At 37.2% G+C, this 11809-nt stretch overlaps 1 protein-coding gene across 50 annotated transcripts in view; it reads right to left on the reverse strand.

Moving 5' to 3' along the window:
• The window catches only part of LOC109421922 (sodium channel protein para), a 521170-nt gene extending 513230 nt beyond the window's left edge, over positions 1 to 7940 (reverse strand). For 29 of the 50 annotated variants that reach the window (XM_062855169.1, XM_062855173.1, XM_062855141.1 and 26 more), the window contains exons 1-2: positions 7407 to 7939; positions 6238 to 6721 (exon numbers count right to left, since the gene is read on the reverse strand). The gene's annotated coding sequence lies outside the window, so the exon portion shown is untranslated. Of the gene's footprint in view, positions 1 to 6237; positions 6722 to 7406 lie in introns of all 50 variants that reach the window. The other 21 variants (XM_062855157.1, XM_062855139.1, XM_062855158.1 and 18 more) reach the window with 2 other exon arrangements.
• Between the last annotated feature and the right edge of the window lie 3869 nt (positions 7941 to 11809).

Here is an 11809-nt window from a genome sequence, read left to right on the forward strand (position 1 = left end):
GAGACGATTCAAAATCATTCTTTCCATCAATTTACGAAGGCAAGATAGTAAACTTATTGGTCTTCTACTGTCAACTAATGCAGGATTTTTTCCAGGTTTTAAAATACTAACTACTTTGATAAAACGCCATTCTAATGGAAAAACATTCTGTAACAAAAACGAATTATATAAAGAAAGTAAATGTAACTTCCCATCAATTGGCAAATTTTTCAACAAAATAAATTTAATGTTATCAATCCCCGGTGCAGTATTGTTAGTGATTGACAATGCTAATTCCATTTCTTCAATGGAAAATTCAATGCAAAGCTCAGGAAAATAATTGTGAGTTTGATGGGTTTTAAATTTAATAGCGGGAGGAACGAAATCAGGACAAATTTTCGAAGCAAACTTATCAATCCATTCTTCAGAATATTCCGAAATATCTGGGACAGAAGCATTATAATTTCTCAAATTACGAGCAACAGACCACAACTTAGACATTGAGGTCTCAGAATCAAGATTTGCGATAAAATTTCTCCAATAATTTCTTTTTTTGAATTTAGTGACTCTAGTAAACTGAGCTTCGCTTTTACAATATAAAATATAGTGCTCCCTGGAACCCGAACGACGAAAAGTTTTGAACGCAATAGATTTATTTTGCATAGCAACCGTACAATCACTATCCCACCAATAAGAAGGATTTTTATTTTTTAATGAATTAAAATTATTTTTATTATTTTGAGATTTTTGTAAACAATGAACTAATATTTTTGAGAAACTGTTATAATTTTGAACGGGATCAAGTGAATTGTTAAAATTAATCAAACTTGAAGAAACTAAATCCGAAAATTTGTCCCAATCTACATTTTTTGTCAAATCAGGAACTTGTGGATTTTGACAAGAATGATCTTGAAACGGGCTTTGAATGCTAATAATAATTGGTAAATGATCACTTCCATTTGGATCATCTATAGTTTTCCAATGGGTTTTTAAGGATAAAATATTTGAACAAATAGATAAATCAATACATGAATGATGAGCAGGAGGCACAGCGACCCTGGTGAAAGACCCATCATTTAGAATAATTAAATTGAGTTCATCTATCATGTCCATGATCAGAGAACCCCTACCATCAGTCCTATCACTACCCCAAGCTAAATTATGAGCATTAAAATCTCCAAGTATATAAAACGGAGAAGGTATGTTATTTAAAATAGAATTAATATCAGTTAACGAAAATCTGGCATTCGGAGGAATATATAAACAAACAATTGAAAATTCCAAACCCCCATACTTAACGCAAACAGCAACATACTCTATTTGCAAATCTAATGAAAAATCTAAATACTTAAATTCTATATTCTCACGAATCCCAATCAAAACACCACCATATGAATTGCAACGATCCTTACGAATAATATTAAAACGTGGAATATGAAAAGATTTCGTTTCCACCAACCACGTTTCATTTAAACAAAAAATGTCTAAATTGTGATAATTTATTAAAGATTTGAGCCTATCAATTTTTGGAATAATACTACGGCAATTCCACTGCAAAATGTTCAATTTATTTTTATTATTTAGAGCCATTACGAAGAAAACAAAGCACTAATGAGGGGTCCAAAAGAATTCAACTTTTCAAGAATTGAAACCAAAAAGGGTAAAATCATTTTTATAATTTTTTTCCAAAAATCACTGAGACCCAAAAGTTCCACTAAATCTTCCAAAATAGATGAAATTGAACTACAACTATCTGAATTTTCATTATTGTGAAGATTAGTTTTTGTACTATTTTCAGGATCAATTTTTTGGAAACCAGGAATGATACGAGGAGGAGATTTCAAAGGAGGAAAATGAGATTCATATGATGTTGATGCTTGTGGATTCAAATGGTCATCATAATTTACAGATGATTTAAAAGTCTTTTTCCTTTTAACAGGCGGTTTGTAAACATAATTATTCTGAGCATTTGAATCTTCTTCAACAACTACATCAGCTAATGGAGTAAACATGTTAGCAGTAGGAACTTCAGAAGTCGCTTGAATAACTTCTGAGTAAGATAATTTATTTTTATTTTTGATTTTTTGATTAAGCCGTTGCTGATGGGTAATGTACACAGAACAATCCTTTAAAGAATTATGCTTTTTACTACAATATATACAAAAATCAGAATGTTTGCTACAATCAGTCGAAGCATGACCTTCACCACATTTTGAACATTTGGGCTTGTTAGAACAAAACTGTGAGGTATGACCAAAAAGTAAACAATGCTCACAGTGCATAATTTTGGGGAAATAAAGTCTAACATTGAAAATTACATTATTAACAATAACAAAATCTGGAAGGACAGATCCTGCAAATGTTATTTTAATGCAGTTAGAATGTTTATAGAAGGTATCTTTATCAGTAAAAAATTGTTTCGATAAACGCATACAGTCCAAAATTTTTACTGGAGAAATTGATTTATTTTTGAATATCCCAGAACCATGACTAATAATATCATCACAGTTCAAATCTTCATCGTAAATGATGCCGTTAATCTCACATGAATCACTAGGAGCATAAACTCTGTATAAATCACAAAATAATTTTGATTCTAACAACGAGTTGGCATCATCACGAGAACCAAAAATAATTCTCAGCTTATCCAAAGAAATTTTTTTTATTTCCTTCACAGATTTGAATCGTTTGTAAATCTCTGCAGAGATCAACAAAACATTGATTGGTTTTTCCTTTTTGCGAAAGTATACAGCAAAAGGACCAATAAATGTTGAAGGATATGTTTTAATACGAAAAGGTTTGGAAGAAATTTCCTTCGAATTCAAATTCTCCGCAGGCATTGTTCCATCCCCGTCAGTTTCCATAATAGGAAAATGACGGGGGTAAATTAGTAAAGGAAATACAATGAAAAATAAAACCAAATAAAATTACAACAAAAAACTGTAAAATAAAAGTATACTTCACCAAACAACTTCGATAAAAGCTTGAAGGTTCAGCAGCTTCACACTCCGATCCCAGGACAACGAATCCAAATCACCGTCGAACAATAATCGATAAGAAGCTTGAAATTTCCTTCTGAAAGTGAACCAGCTTCGAACTCCGACCACAGTTCAACGAACTCCACCCGCCAACGAACGGAAGCTTGAAATTTCCTCTTTCTCCAAGACCGCGAATCCTTAAGTCACCACCTTCGGAAACACCAAATCCAATTGTCTACAAACCGATACCACCAGAAATCCGCCGAATTCAACCGTCGTAGTCTTGAAAATTTTCACTCCTGAAACGAGAAAAAACTGTCAGACGCAGGAAAAATCCAACCGGCCAGGTCAAGGCCTACTGCTGCAATGATAACTGGATTGACGAAATTAATCAGGAATTAAAAAAAAGTTTTTAAGAAAAATCATAATAACATTTTCACTAATCTCTAAACCACGTCCAAGGTAATATCAGCCAAGCGGTAAATAAACAAAATAGTTTTAATTTCCTTGGATGAAATGACAGTTCGCTCCGAACAAAAAAAAATCTCCATCACACTATAGTGTTTTGTAGAACCCGTTGAATTAAGCTCGCTTGTTGTACATAATGTCAGCGTGGTACAGGGCATGGAAAATGTGATAAATATGTCATTTTATTATTTGCTAATTTCTCTGTACCTAGTAAGAAATGTTTATCGACGACATAATTGATTTTTGACTACTAATCATTATGTAAACGGTCGGAAAAATGACACCAAAAGTGGTGGTAATTGGAAAATGTCATGACGTTTTTTTTTCGTGAAATTCTATGACATTTTCCATTCTTGGCTAGGAGTGGAGATCGACCATGTGATTGTCGGAAAGTTAAGGAAACTTTTCTTTTCCAGTAATATATACAGTCATGGTTTGTACCGAAAACATCGAAAACAGTGAAAATGAAATCCTCGAAAAAAATATTAGAAGACTTCTATTATTGCTACATTGGAAAATCCTCTGGATTTTTTTTCCGAGTTTATCTGGACAAGTATCTATAAAGCAAGTGTTTTCATATTATGTTCCGCGGTGCACACATTTTATATGCGTTGATTTTTTTAATGTCCAAAAATGACTTTTAGGAAATCCTTCACAATTTGAAGAAATTGACTAAATGGACCTAAATTAAGTTTAATGAAAATTTATTACAGAAAAAAACCGAGATGAATACCTGAGCAATATTTTCTGGGAAGAGTGTACATGGTGAAATCTTCTAGCAACATCTTTGAAAAATATCACTGGCAGACTTCTGTACATTGTCAAATATTTTCCGTGAAAACATTGATTGTAGAGAATCCTTGAAAGAAAGTTAAAAAACAAAGGCTGTTTTGCTATTTAGGCTTTCGTTGGGGAACAGATCGACATTCGAATCTAAAAATATAACAGATGGCACTTTTTGTGTGGTAGTAAAATCGATTTTTTTTTCGATGAAGAAGTTGTTCCGGAACATAAAGTAAACATAAAACATTGCCTTTTCAAACCATTCTTGATTTCTATTCATTGACTTTTCACAAAATTATCCCGTTTTCTGACAATTGACGTTTTTCGCGATTTCTCCATACGATTTGACAGTTTTTGACTACCATGCTTCCGTGAGCTTGAGGTGAGAATTTGAGAAAGTTGACAACCGAGAGTATCACAGACGATACATTGAATACAAATGATGGTGTCGCCGCCGGGCTGTCAGCGCTGGAAACTCGATGCTATAAAGGTTTTTGTCTGCACTTTTCGCTGCTGGCGTCAACTGAGAGCAATCAATAAAAATGTTAACAGCAATCATTCTATTTACTTAATTCACCTAGAGATTTCATCAAGACTTTCTCAAAGACATTCGTTTGGGAATTTCTTCATGAATTCATTCACTGGTAGAGGTAAAATTTTCTTGACAAACTCTTTCAGGAAACCCTTTCAGAATTCTTTCCGGGATATCACCTAAAGTTTTTAGATTTATCTCGGAATTCGTCATGGCATTTCTATCAGAATTCTATATATAATTTCTTACTGCATTTATTGCTTGGTTCCTATCCGGAATTGCCCAGAATCTCTCGCAGGTTTCCTCTTAGAATTCTACCAGGGATTTGTTTCCGAAATTCATGCCAAAAACTGAAAACCTATGCATTTTTCCAGGAATTAGTAAAAAAGCTGATCCAGGAAATCTTCCCATGTTTCAATTTATCACAGTTTTTCTTCAATTATTTTTCTGGAATTTTTTCCAGAAATCGTCTGGTGAAGTTATCATTAGTAGCAATCTCATATCATGGTTTTCATGTTTCGAATAACTTTCAACTATTTGAAATTTTGTTTTGTTTTGTAGTTACAAATCAGTCATCAATTAACTGAAAACGTAATGGGACTGATAAGAATTTTTTTTTAGTTTTCGCAAAATATATCAAAGCGATGTTACTTTTTGTCTTGTAAACAATTCAATGCCAAATCAAACGTTTTTCAACGATCGATATATAAGTTATGAATATTCAAAATTCAATTCGATTCGATTAATAGAATCCGGAGATATAACAGTTAAAAAATGACCGTCAATTAAAATAACCTAGAGTCCATCTTACTTCATCTAGAATAATATTCAATCTTGCCCAAATGTGCACCATAGGACATTGTGAGCTCGAAGATTTATAATAAGAAAATAAGTTCTGTTATACATTACAAAGCAACCATAACAACATATATTCCAAACAGTTTCACATGTTATGCTAAAAATCACCTAAAACTAACAATAGGGTGCTAGTTCCTCTTTGACAGCCACTCAGCCGCTGCAAAGCATTCACTTAGCGTGCATATGGTGCGGTAGCCTCGCTCATGGCAAAAAAAAAGAGAAAACGTGTGTCAAACAGCTATGGCGTGAGTGAAATATGAGCGCGTGTATCGGGAGTGCTTTTAACACTCAGCTCACGGGTACCGTACCGATGATGGAGCTTGCTCGCTTGTTTGCTGCACGGTCGGAAAAATCGATAATTTTCGAGAACAAAAAAGGATGTCCATTTTCTGCTGGAGGACTTTTGCGCTGGGGAAAACTTTGCAACTTTGGGATCACTTTTGAAGTTTCCCTCCCCGTGATGTAATTATGGACGAACGAAGCAGAAGCTTTATTGGGGGGGTTTAGAGGGTTTTGAAATGATTTCTTGACAATGGAAAACTTGTAAGCATTTGCTGGTGTCATTTGTCAGAAAGCATATTTTTTATGAAAAAAAAAGAATGTTAGTATAGGGGTAGCAAAACTTTGATTGGACATTACCGTTGTTGGACTTTGCTGCTCGAACTTCGATGAAAAATGATGAAAAACTGGACCCGAGGTCTGTTCTTTTTCTTCTCGCTATTGGGTGAAGGTTTTCAATATAGGGGCGGGTCAACACACACACGCAGTGTAACCAGAACTATTCACTTTCTCACTAGAAGCAAATTTCTACACTTTTTCGGAAAAAAGCAACGACGAACACTCTTGTGGGAAAAAATGGACAAATTTTCCTTCGCTTGGCGGTTTGCTTCTTTCTTCACTGCTTTCCTTCCTTCTATTTCGTCTTCTTCACATGAAGGCGACGCACTTTCTCGCGATCAGCACTGCTGTGTGTGTTTCCGAAATCGATTTTCCAATAGTGATCTCCTTTTCACAATTCGGCACACTCTGCACCACTGCTCTTCTAGGGAACTTCTAAACACATTGCGAAATATGGCTATTTTCTTTTTTTATCTCTCTTAAATAAGCTTCAAATATCTACAAACTGGAAGAAAATGCAAAATTTTAGATCATAAAAAGGACAATTTAGCAAACTCATGGCAAAACAGAACAGAAAACGGCTTTCTCCATCACTGGCATAGCATGACTTCGATTTTTTCTTCACTATTTTTCACGCAATTTTCCTGTCAAGCGGCAGCGACAGCAGCAGTAGCAGCTGAAACAAAAGCATACTTCCAGGGGTATTCACTGGTGCCCCCTGGATGTCGTTTCCGCCTTCTTTCCGCTTCTCCTCTCTGCGCGCACGTTCCTTTGTAAAATTATATAAAAGCAGAGGCCTTTTTTTTCTCCACTGGTCTGTCGATATAGATCACAAAGCTGGCAACCAAAATCGAAAATCAACTTAAGCACAGATCTCTGGCTACGATGGTTGGTGATGATGACGAGGTTTTCTCACGAGACGGAAAAATATATAAAACAAGCACAGGCAGCACAGGAAAACGAAATTTTCTTCGTCCGAGGTCGATGGGGCTACAAAGCAGAAGCAGAGGGACAGCGCACGTTGGCAGCAGGGAAAATATCCTTTTTCCCTATGGCTGAGGCAAGCTGATGTAGAAAAAAAGTGGCACTGGAAAATCGCCACCCTGATGGCGATTCTTCCAATTTTCTCGCGTGGAAAACTGAAGGAAAAATCGAAAAGCAGCTTTTCTTCTTCGATACGCGACACGCACGGCGTTCTATTAATGGAGAATACTATATAAGTAGCAGGATATCCGAGTCAATTTTCTCGACGATTGATCAAGGTTGGTGCCTGTTCTTCCTTCACACACACTCGATTTCTTCTTCTTCCTAACCACCACGGTTCTGTTTCCACCTCTTGAAACTCCTCAATCGCGCACACACACACTTTTTTCACCGTGGAAAATCGGAACTAATATTTTCTGTCCTCCCGGAAAAGGCAGGAAAATGGCTCAGCTCCTGTTTTCCTCCGTTTCAGAAAGAAAAACCACTTTTCAACTTTGGAACAGTTCAACTCGCTAGGCTTCTTCCTCTTCTCTCTTTGTCCACTGGCTGTCTCCTTGTTCACCACAAAAAATGGATTTCTGGTATGGCGTAAGAACGTTTTAAGCCCGGCCCGTTCTCGTTCGTGGCTCGTTTGAACTGCAATCCGCAACGCGGCGACACCATTGCTCCTGCTGAAAAATCCGTCCGTTTTCCTTGAGTGCCTTCTCTCCTCACTCTCAGAGCATGAGTTACCCCCTCACGCACACACTGACAACGCACCTGCTCTCGATGAGTTCCGAAGGATCGTCCTTCCTCGTTGTGACACACTATGCAGATACGTCAAGTCGCAATTCTCGTCACTTTTGAATACTTTCGACCAATACCCCAACAAACTAATCAACTTTCTTCTTTCAATTACCCAAACTTCACCCCCAATTGTTTCTGTAACTTCCAAAACACGCGAACCTCAGACGTCGTCAGTTGATCTGGACTGTTGAAAGACTAACTTAATCAGTCGGAGACCGTGTCGCACTGAATCGAACTGACGTCGTCGGATGAACACCACAAACTGAACGGCGTTGCACTTTCACTTGCCACAACACTTGAGGCTGAGGTTCTCCTGCTTTTCCCAACGAACGGTCAAAATTGGTGGAAGCTTTTCCACCCAACCACCACCCCTTTGCATCAGCGTGTCGTAGTGCTGTGAGTGAGCGCGCGGTCGTCGGTGAGAGCGCACTGACTGTGGGAAAGTCCTCATCGGGCAGATGGGAGAGAGGAGACGTGACGCTCAGGGGAAAGCCGGGGGTTGGAGGGACACACCATCAAAGGCAGAATGAGTCATGGTCATGCTGGTTTTTGGGTCCTATAAGGTAGAGCTTTGCGTGAGAAGTGAGCAGTGGCGCCATGGTGAGAATTTTGATGGCATCCGAGTAGCTTTGACAAACTGCAGTGGAATGAACTCACGAGGGAATGAAGTCTTACAATGGGTAGTATCAATGAACTTCTTAAATATGCTCAGGAATTTGAAATAAGCAGTATACAATAAATAACATAATTATTTTATTTCCTTATTTCCTTTGGGTATGCTTGGGTATAGTGAAAATGGATAACTAAGCTATGCTTAACCCGTAAACACCCGGGACGATCCACTTTTGGCAGAAATGCAACATCTTCTTTGTTTTAAAACATTTTACCCTGAAGTTTTTTTATAGTCAAGGGGAAAATGTAGTTGTGCTAAGAAATGTATGGTACCTCCCCCCCCCCCTTTGCACCCTCCTCCCTTTTGCTTGTAGCCGAAAATACAGTCGAGACTCTTATAAGATCACTGGTCGGGGGGCGCAATAGGAATCCGCTTAATAGGAGACTAAGAGCTTATGGGATTTTGGCATTTTGGGGGTGTGGCCTATTATCTCGGGTGTGTTAAGAGTTAACGCAATACTTTCTTCGGCAAAGTTTTAGGGCTTGATAAGATCTACCATTTAGAACTTTGGTTCATATGATTAGTTGGCAATTTGGCCGCTAGAGGGACCATCAACAATTTGATGCTAAATTGCACCACAGGAACCATATCAGGTTGTCAAGCAAACGTTACGATATGCGACAGCTCAAGACCCTGATAATTTGGAAGGATAGTGTCTTCGGGAAAGTTGTTGGGTACGCCAATAACTTACTGACGATGAGTTGCGAAGTTCGAAATTCCTCCACTGGGCGGCGCTAGTGAGCAAGTAAATTTTCAAAAACTCATATCTCAGAATCCCGATAACTTAGGAAGTTGGTGTCTTCGGCAAAGCTGATCAGTATGACATAAACTTACATAAAAATAAACACTTGTTTCGCAATTCTGCCACTAGGCGGCGCTAGTAAACATGCAATATTTAGAAATCTCATAGCTCAGAATCCAGATTACTTAGAAAGTTGATGTCTTCGGCAAAGTTGATCAGTATGACATAAAATTACATAAAAATAAACACTTGTTTCGCAATTCTGCCACTAGGTGGCGTTTACCAGGTTTTTTTCGTGTTTTTTCGACTTTTTTTGTGGTTTTTCGGCTTGGCAAAACTAGTGTCGCTCCCCCCGATTACTTAGAAAGTTGGTGTCTTTGGAAAAGTTGATCGGAGTGACATAAACTTACATAAAAATAAACACTTGTTTCGCAATTCTGCCACTAGGTGGCGTTTACCAGGTTTTTTCGTCTTTTTTCGACTTTTTTGGTGGTTTTTCGGCTTGGCAAAACTAGTGTCGCTCCCCCCGATAACTTAGAAAGTTGGTGTCTTTGGAAAAGTTGATCGGAGTGACATAAACTTACATAAAAATAAACACTTGTTTCGCAATTCAGCCACTAGGTGGCGTTTACCGGGTTTTTTCGTGTTTTTTCGACTTTTTTGGTGGTTTTTCGGCTTGGCAAAACTAGTGTCGCTCCCCCCGATAACTTAGAAAGTTGGTGTCTTTGAAAAAGTTGATCGGAGTGACATAAACTTACATAAAAATAAACACTTGTTTCGCAATTCTGCCACTAGGTGGCGCTAGTGAACGTGCTAATTTAAGAAATCTCAGAGCTCAGAATTCTGATAACTTAGAAAGTTGGTGTCTTCGGCAAAGTTGATCAGTATGACATAAACTTACATAAAAATAAACATTTGTTTCGCAATTCTGCCACTAGGCGGCGTTTACCGGGTTTTTTCGTGTTTTTTCCACTTTTTTGGTGGTTTTTCGGCTTGGCAAAACTAGTGTCGCTCCCCCCGATAACTTAGAAAGTTGGTGTCTTCGGAAAAGTTGATCAGAATGACATGAACTTACATAAAAATAAACACTTGTTTCGCAATTCTGCCACTAGGCGGCGCTAGTGAACATGCAAATTTTAGAAATCTCATAGCTCAGAATCCTGATAACTTCCCAAGTAACAATCAGCCTGCCTTGAGGGTTTATTCATGTTTTATCCTGGTTTTATACGAGCATGTGAAAAAGCTAGTTGTTCTAAATTAGTTTTATGTGGTAGTTTTTTACTTTGAACCTTTGGCGTTCCATAAAACTATCATACAACTTCTGCTATAAACATCTTCAGTTAAAGACTTGCAAGTGGACATGAATTGGTTTTATCACTTATTATATACCATTTCAATAAAACTTGCATTTGCGGTTGTTGTCGGAGAGATTTTTTTTGTAAACAAATACACAAAACTGTGAGGCAATGCATAAAACCAACAAAAGATTTCGTGGCCGTAACATAAACCAAAAAAATGCTGTGATAAAACCGCTAGTTCTATCACGAGCTCAGTTATGACCACCTCAGGAGGGTAAGCCCTATTGGAGGAATTATCAGGAACACAGAGTTTTATCAGAAAAATATGTCGCCTGGCCGGGATAATCTATGTAAATACAGAAAAATCATAACTCAATTTTATGATTTCACGTACAGCTTAAGATCAAATTCAACCATACAACACGTTTCCGTCATTTTATTTTGTCAGAAAAATTACATAATGTCTTTTAAACTACGCTGTGTTGAAAAAAACCTTTTTGCACCAAATTCCACCGAGTAAATTAAATGCATTTAAATTCCAAATTATGCATAGTTTGTGTGGCGCACTTAGTTTTTGTCATTATCACAGTCACATTCACCACAAATTTTCCGTGGCATGTCTCCTGACACGTATTAAATAGGAAAACAAATCTGAATTCCATATCTGCATCTTTCCAATTGATGGCTGGATAAACAACCAAGCATAATTAATTCTGACGATCGAACATTGAGAGTGAAAAATAATCAAAACAATTATTTGACAAGTCAGAAGACGGTTTTATTTAGAAGGTTGATAAAACTATGATACAACCCGAAATCCTAAGCCGGTTTGCATACGAAGTCCTGTAGACCCTAATAAGACTGGGCCAACTAGCCAGAACGTGGGCTTATTGAGGCATACAAGAACTCGAGAGCATTTTCAAGTCGGCATTAGTGGTTTTATGTTTAGGATTTTTGAATCGCTAAAAAACTTTGATAAAATTAAAATTGTTACTTGGGTTAGAAAGTTGGTGTCTTCGGCAAAGTTGATCAGTATGACATAAACTTACATAAAAATAAACACTTGTTTCACAATTCTGCCACTAGGCGGCGCTAGTGAACATGCAATAT

This window comes from Aedes albopictus, chromosome 3 (assembly GCF_035046485.1).
Source record: "Aedes albopictus strain Foshan chromosome 3, AalbF5, whole genome shotgun sequence".
NCBI lineage: Eukaryota > Metazoa > Arthropoda > Insecta > Diptera > Culicidae > Aedes > Aedes albopictus.